A 7,099-nucleotide genomic window follows, 5' to 3' on the forward strand; every position below is an offset into this window, starting at 1 on the left:
ATGTCCACAGATCAGGGCCAAGGACGCAGACAGTGCTCAATGTGAAACTGACAGTTCAGCTACCAATGAATGAGTCCATGTCTCTATAAAGTAATTTGCAGGAAGTGAACAGAAATACTCAGTCTGGGCCTTGATACAAAAGCGGCGCAACTACATAAACTCAGGTGACTCCTCTTGCTTCTAGTGGACAAAGTTAGCGATTCTGCAACAACTCCGTAGTTACTTCCTGTCGACTAGGCAGTGCGTCGCCAGGGAGGTGAGTGGTTTGACGGTGGGTCCACAGAGGAGAATGAAGTCAGAGAATAATCCAGTTCTGAAGGGTGAACTATTAATTAAGGAATGTTTGGCTCATTGTCAGAGGTCGGCAAGCTAATGGATGATCAATCACAGGACAGACGGGGCTTCTTCCGCTGGTGAGTAACATTAGATGCGGGCATTTGACCTAATAATTCTGCAGGCTGGATGTGAAACTTGATGTCTGATGTGGCAATTACAGCAGGCTGGATGCTACATCTACTAGCTATTGCCTCTCAAGGTGAAAAGAGGTATTCGGAGACAAGACAGGTCGAGGCTAGTTGGTTCAGATATCTGGGACACAATACATAAACGTGTTTAACATTTCTTCACATTCTCTTGATTATTAGTTTGTTTAAGTTGTGTTTTGCACCGTGTCTGTTTGTTGGGCGGTTGGCTGGTTGGTTTGTGAGAAGGATTTCACAAAAACAACAGAATGGACCTCCATTTTCTTTAACATTGCAAGATTGGGTAGGTTTTTTTGACATTTTTGTTACTTTCTCGGGTAATAACGCATGGATCTTGATGCAAAAAGGCTTATTTAGATGGCTGTTATCTATGCGTACAGAGGAACATCAATGAGAATCTTTTAAAACTCGAGTATATCGCTCCTTCGAGGTGGTTGCAGCCACTGGTAGACCAGGACACTCCAAATACAGGGATGGATATGGTCTCTCATACGCTTTTTATGCACTGATAATTTGGCAATTAGCCTGGTTGGGGTACATAGGTTAAGCTGTTTCAATGCAACTTTAATTCCCCCCCTCAAGTGAGAAGCCCTGTCATCATAAATAAAGGATTTAAGAGAATATCCATCTATCATGGCACTAACGGATAGATCAGTCCGTTGGCATAAAAGTATGAAAAGCAGCTGCCAGCTACCCCCACCCTCTTTGAACGAGCAAAAGTAGGTTAACCATAACGCTGTGCAAGTCGGGTAAATATTGCAGCCAGCCAAGCCTCTTAGCCTGAGAGAATCCTTCCATATCGAGGCGGTTACGGCAGCTCCATACGTTGACCCAAAGGTCATACTGTTTGAGCAAAAAGGACGGGAATGAGAATGTGGTACGTACAGTCATAGTGTTAGCACGTGGTGCTATTACAGTGGATCACATCAATGAGATGTCCACGATGATGTGTAACCATGACGCACATTACACACTTGAAGCATTGATGAATGTTCCCGGTCCTCTCATTTCCAGCAGCACCGGCTCGACGATGAGGTCTCGCTGGCATTCATGGACCAAAAATGCAATTTTGAGTGCAACAGACGGTGCGGCGAGGATGTCCTATGGTGCTGTTGTTCCATACGCACCGTGCATTTATAGCTGTGTAGTGGATTTATTCTGAATGCCCAGTTAAGGTAAATTTCCTCCCAGAACTGTCTGCAGCATTTTAAGAAGTCATGCCAACCTCTAATAATTTTGGCAGCGGAGTAAATGCATGTAAATAGTGTGACCTTAAACCGGGATAAAAATATGATTTGTTTAAAGAAGTGCATGACAAGGTGCCATGGTAGTTGAGTGGATTAGAACAACCCCCTGGGAAATCATCCATTTTCAGCTCTTGCATGGGTCTGAATCTAATTGCATTCAATGGTGTTATATCTCTCTCCTCAATCCTGTTCATCGTCACTATGCCGTCTGAGGACCAAACTAAAACGATGAAGACACGAGTGTTCTGTAAAAGCCTGAGCGCCTTTGGACATGTCTATTGATGGACAATAAACCCTTTCATTGAGCGTTTCTGCTCTTTTCTGCCCTTTTCTCAACTTTTACAGCCTACTTAGCTACAGCTCGCTCTGCGCAGATAATCAAAACGATGTCGGACTGAGAGATGCCTCCGCTCCTCGCTTCCGCGTCTTTCCATATGCCACAGAATTCTCAAGAAGAACATCAGCCTGAGCCGAGAACAAAAAGGGTCGATTCGCAGAGATTCACCGACCTCTGTGTTCATCCCACAGTGATAATAATAGTCCATAATTAAAGTCAGAAACCTCGGCGCTTGCTTGGAGCTACGTCTATGCTGATTAGAGGTTAAAAAGGTCTAAATGTTGACCTGAATCTTAAGTCGGCGTCAGTGTACGAAAGCAGTGAAACACAATCAAAGAGCCAGTTGACGGGCAAACCATGCCAAATGTCAAGTCATCAATCACTTGGCACATCTTTAAACGGCGTACACATTCTGTTGGGCAAAGGCCGGCTTTGTCTTTCCAGGCTACAACTGGAAGTAAATTTGGATAAGTAAATGTTTGGATCAGGGGGAGCACTCGGATCAAACTTGTTTGTGTTGGAGTCGAAACACTGTTTGCAATATTGACCCCAGAGCGGCGACTATGGTGTGATTCGGCTCTGACAGTGCTGCCTCTTGTCCATCTGGCCCGGCTCCCCTCGCGGAGTCTGTCACAGTGATTTGTGACAGTCTTCAATTAGGTTTTTTGCAAATGGCTCTTTTGCGGAATAATTACCTTGTCAAACATCCGGCGGCACATCGCGCGCGGCCTGTTTACCGTTTACCTGAAGTCTGAATGAAACCAAAAACGGGGGCAGCTCAACTAGAAATGAGCCGCATCCTTGTTTCAAGCCTGCACGCTTTAACTGGCACCGACTGTAGACTCCACATTAGGCTGTGATGCAATACCTCACGTCCAATCCACTCTCATTTCAATTCTCATTGCAGCCTGTCTGCAACAAGGACACAGCGTCTAACCTGGAGAAGCCAAACAAAAGAAGCCCAAGCACTATAACTCTAATCATTGCGAATAATACAACCTTGGTGCGACAACTACCTCCTCAAGGTCACTCATTTCACTGCTGCTAAAAATACATTAATGGCGTCTACCAAAAGCCTCACCGGCAGTGAAGTGTGGGTCTCTTCAAGTCCTGAACTCTTATCGCCAAATCCCGGGCAGGATTTCATGCAATTTGTGAGGCCAAATGTGTTCCTTTCACTGGTCCCTTTCCTGAAAACTCCACATGTGTGGATGAAAATGGCAGCCAAAGTGGAGTTTCATTCTGGCTTAGATGAGGTGAGGGAGCATTTACATTCCCTTGATCCCTTATTTTTTCTCCCTTTAGTGAGGGATATGAAACGTAACCATCCAGCGTGACGTTTAAATCCCACAATCCCGTGGCTCTATGAACCCCTCCCGCTGATCTAGACAAACAAATCATGTCAGTGATTAAACCCAAAATCGAATTAATATAGCGTTAATTTAATGTATTATTTATCTAGTCTGCGATTTAAATGAGAAGGCCTGTCAGAGGAGACGAAATTATGAGAGCCAAGGCACAGGCAGCAAACCTGCTTCCAGGTTATTGGAGTGGTCGACATGCTACCACAGCGCTCTGCTGGATATGCACCAAAGGTACAATAAATGAGAAACTGAACACACTTTGAGCAGCCTCGAACAAATTGAATGTTTATGAGGAGTTTCCTTTGGGGATTTAGTTCTTGCACCAGAGGGTGGAGTGATTGCGTGGGCTCTCGTCATCCCCCCCCCACCCGATCCGTTATAAAGACTCTTCCATCATATGTGATCCTTTCCCTCCGTCATCTTGAGAAAGGAGATTAGAGCTGGATCTGAATACTCTTAAGTTGTTTTTCTTCTTCCCCTCACAACCACTTCTCCGCGACCTTGATGGAAACACGTCACAGTCGAGATAATGTGCGGCGGAAGGAATCGTAAGTTGGGAACAATCCACCAGCGCAACGCTGACATAATTCGGCTAAAAGAAAAGTTGGCATATAATGAAGTGACAATGGTGGTAACTGACACCTGAATGGAGTGACTTCTTTAAAATACTGCAGGAGAGGGGACATGTGGGGACAGCAATATATCCTTCCTTTCAAGACAGGGCTGTTTTTTTTTTTTTCTCAGGGAAATAAAAGGGAGCAGTGGAGAACCTTACAGTATATGAGGCTTTTACTACTGACTTCACTGCCGCATCTGACAGCCAGCCGCCTTAAGGACTTTATCTTAAGGCAGTTTTGCATAGAGTGCAGATGTCTCGCCCCTTTTCCGAGCTAGCCTTTGTTCTACTGGCCCTCAACGCCACACTACATTTTCTCACACAGAGTTTCTTTTGTAGCCTCTCCGAAAAGCTGTAATATGATAACTTAGTTTTTTCTTCTTTTTTTTTTCTTTTCAGTCCAGTATGCTAAAGCTAAATTTAGTCCCGTGCTCACCTCGTCTTTCCGGCGATAAAATAAAATAGCAATTATTTTGTCAGCTTTCAACAACTACCACTCCCATAAGGCTCTGATGGCACACGGATCCCTAAAAACTTATGGCCGTCCTCAATCCTCCCCAGGCTGGAAACTGATAGGAATCAGCACCACGGCGCAGAGGGGGTAATTGGCCATTTCACAGGGAGAAAACGAATGTAATAATATTGCATCTCCACAGCATTATAGAGAATTTAAAGCTAAGAATGTACTATTACTTTCTAGATTAAATGTATAGCTTACAGCTGCAAATTAACTTACAGGAGATGAGTAATGTCTTTTTGTGCGAACAGCTTTTTATCCGCTTTTCGTTGCATTCGTACAGAATGGTACGGTCACGTTTATGGAGCTTACAGACAAAAAAGGGGGGAAAAAATCTGCCTCACAGCACAGAGTGCAATAGAACCACTGATTCAAGGGTCGGCGTGTGATGATGGCGGTTTGGACTTGCCAAGGAAAGAAAAGCACAAATATATACAGAGTAAAAGAGTATGAAATTGTGTTGTCCTTGAAGGTCAGTTTGTTTATTCAGTTTATTATGGCGTGAAAACAAAAGGAGTTTGTCTATTTAGTTTGTTTCAATCACCCAGTGAAGATCTTTCTCTTCAGAGTGCACCTTTAGGTCTCAAACTAAAACTCCTACCTACCTACGCAAGCCCCAATTTCGCATGTACAGGGCTTCATGGTCAGCTTGGTAATAAAACGCATGCAACATCTGGTTAAACCTTCAAAAGAAACCTTGCTTACTACACATGAGCATCAAAATTTAACTTAAGTGACGCAACAACTGTCTCAAAACATAAATGACTTAAGTACGTCACGTAACAAAACGTAGCATAACGCAGCGTAGCGTAACATATAGAATTTACGTACGGTAACCTAAAGGGGCTGAGTGGAACTTCTGTGTTGTGCTGAAAGCCAGTTGTTAGTTTATGACAGTGGACATTTCTAGACTAACATTAGCCACTGTAGCACTTAGGGTAGCCAACCATCCCTTGAAAAATGGAACGGGAATCGTCCCGTATTTAGAAAAAAAATTGCGTGTCCCTTGTTGAGCTGAAAAGGGACGCACTTTGTCCTAGTATTTCCATGGAAATCAAAATGGTCTTTAAAATGTCAACGGAATCAATGAGTGACAGGGCATTTATATGAAGATTTATGCTAATCTTATTGCCAGCCCTCTCCTGCTCTGTGACCAATGAGCTGACAGCACACTGACACACGAGAATAACAATGCAGAATCCGACTCTTCTCATTGGTCGAGGTACTGTTGCTTGCAAGAAGATAAGGGAAGACAAGAGACTGGGGCAACTGGGAAAACAAACCAGCAAGGCTAACACGGACGACACGGATTCACAGGACACTGCAGACGGTACGCCTTCCACCACGAACAGTAACGTTACTCCTCTGAGGGAAAAAAAAGGAAAGGCTGCAAAAACACAGACTTAAGTGGGAAAAAGAAAACGTGGATGGTGTAGATAATGTCTACAAGGCGCACTTTTTCTGTAGCACATGGTGGACTGTTGGGGTCGACACATTAAAAACGTGAGGGACAACCAGGTGGACCCTTGACCGGTTTGTTGTCCACCAGGCAACACCAGAGGCAGATATGATATGTAAAAAAAACAAAAAAAAAAAAAATGTTTTTTATAGCCAAAAAATGTTTTTAGTGTAATGAACACATACAACTGATAGATTAAAACATAAAATAGATAAATAATACATAAAATAATACATAGATGAATAATAGATAAAGAACACACACTATACTGTGTACGTACATATATACAACCTTACACATGTCAGTTCAAACAGTCCATAGATAGACAGATGTAACGTGCATAATTCATACTGCACAGACAGTTGATATACAGTATTACAAATGAACTATTTATCAGTAAGAAAGTAACAACTTTCTATTGTTCATACTGTTTTCAGTTTAGCAGGACAGCAAGCTACTGCTAATGTGAGTTGTTCAAAAACTCTCTTTTTAGTAAACTCTGTGTACACAAACAATGTTTTCAATGCTCGTGCTCATGTGTAGAGACCCTGGTGATACTACGAGCAAAGTTTCATGTTGTGTCGAGCCTTCTTAGTGTTTTAAAAATAAAAATAGCGATTTTGATGCTAGTGTAAAAGTGCCCTAGTCTCCAGAGGGAAGGTCTACAGTATGACCCATCCGACCCTCTGCCTTTGACTTTTCTCACTCTTCATACAACTGCACTAGCGGGTTCCTTCAAGAACTGATAGCAGGAGGCCAGAAGCGCAGTGACACAGTTGACCAGCAGGTCTATTACAAAGTCTGAAATAGCACAAAACACACCTTAGACTTTATCCTAATCCCCAAGTATCTACAAGCCACAGATATGTTCAGACTTTACGTTTCAATTGAGTTTTTATGTCACGACAGCGCTTGAAATTCTTTTTGGCTCACTTGGTCCTGACGCCGTCAGCGCGACTGTAACAGGGGTTGGGCACCATGTCATTCACCTGTCTGTGGTCGCCTCCTTCCCCTCCTCCTCCTCTTGGTGTGCAAACCAGCTCATATGCATAAAAACTGGACGTGGTTCGACATGTA

This window comes from Acanthopagrus latus, chromosome 9, assembly GCF_904848185.1.
Source record: "Acanthopagrus latus isolate v.2019 chromosome 9, fAcaLat1.1, whole genome shotgun sequence".
Classification (NCBI taxonomy): Eukaryota; Metazoa; Chordata; class Actinopteri; order Spariformes; family Sparidae; genus Acanthopagrus; species Acanthopagrus latus.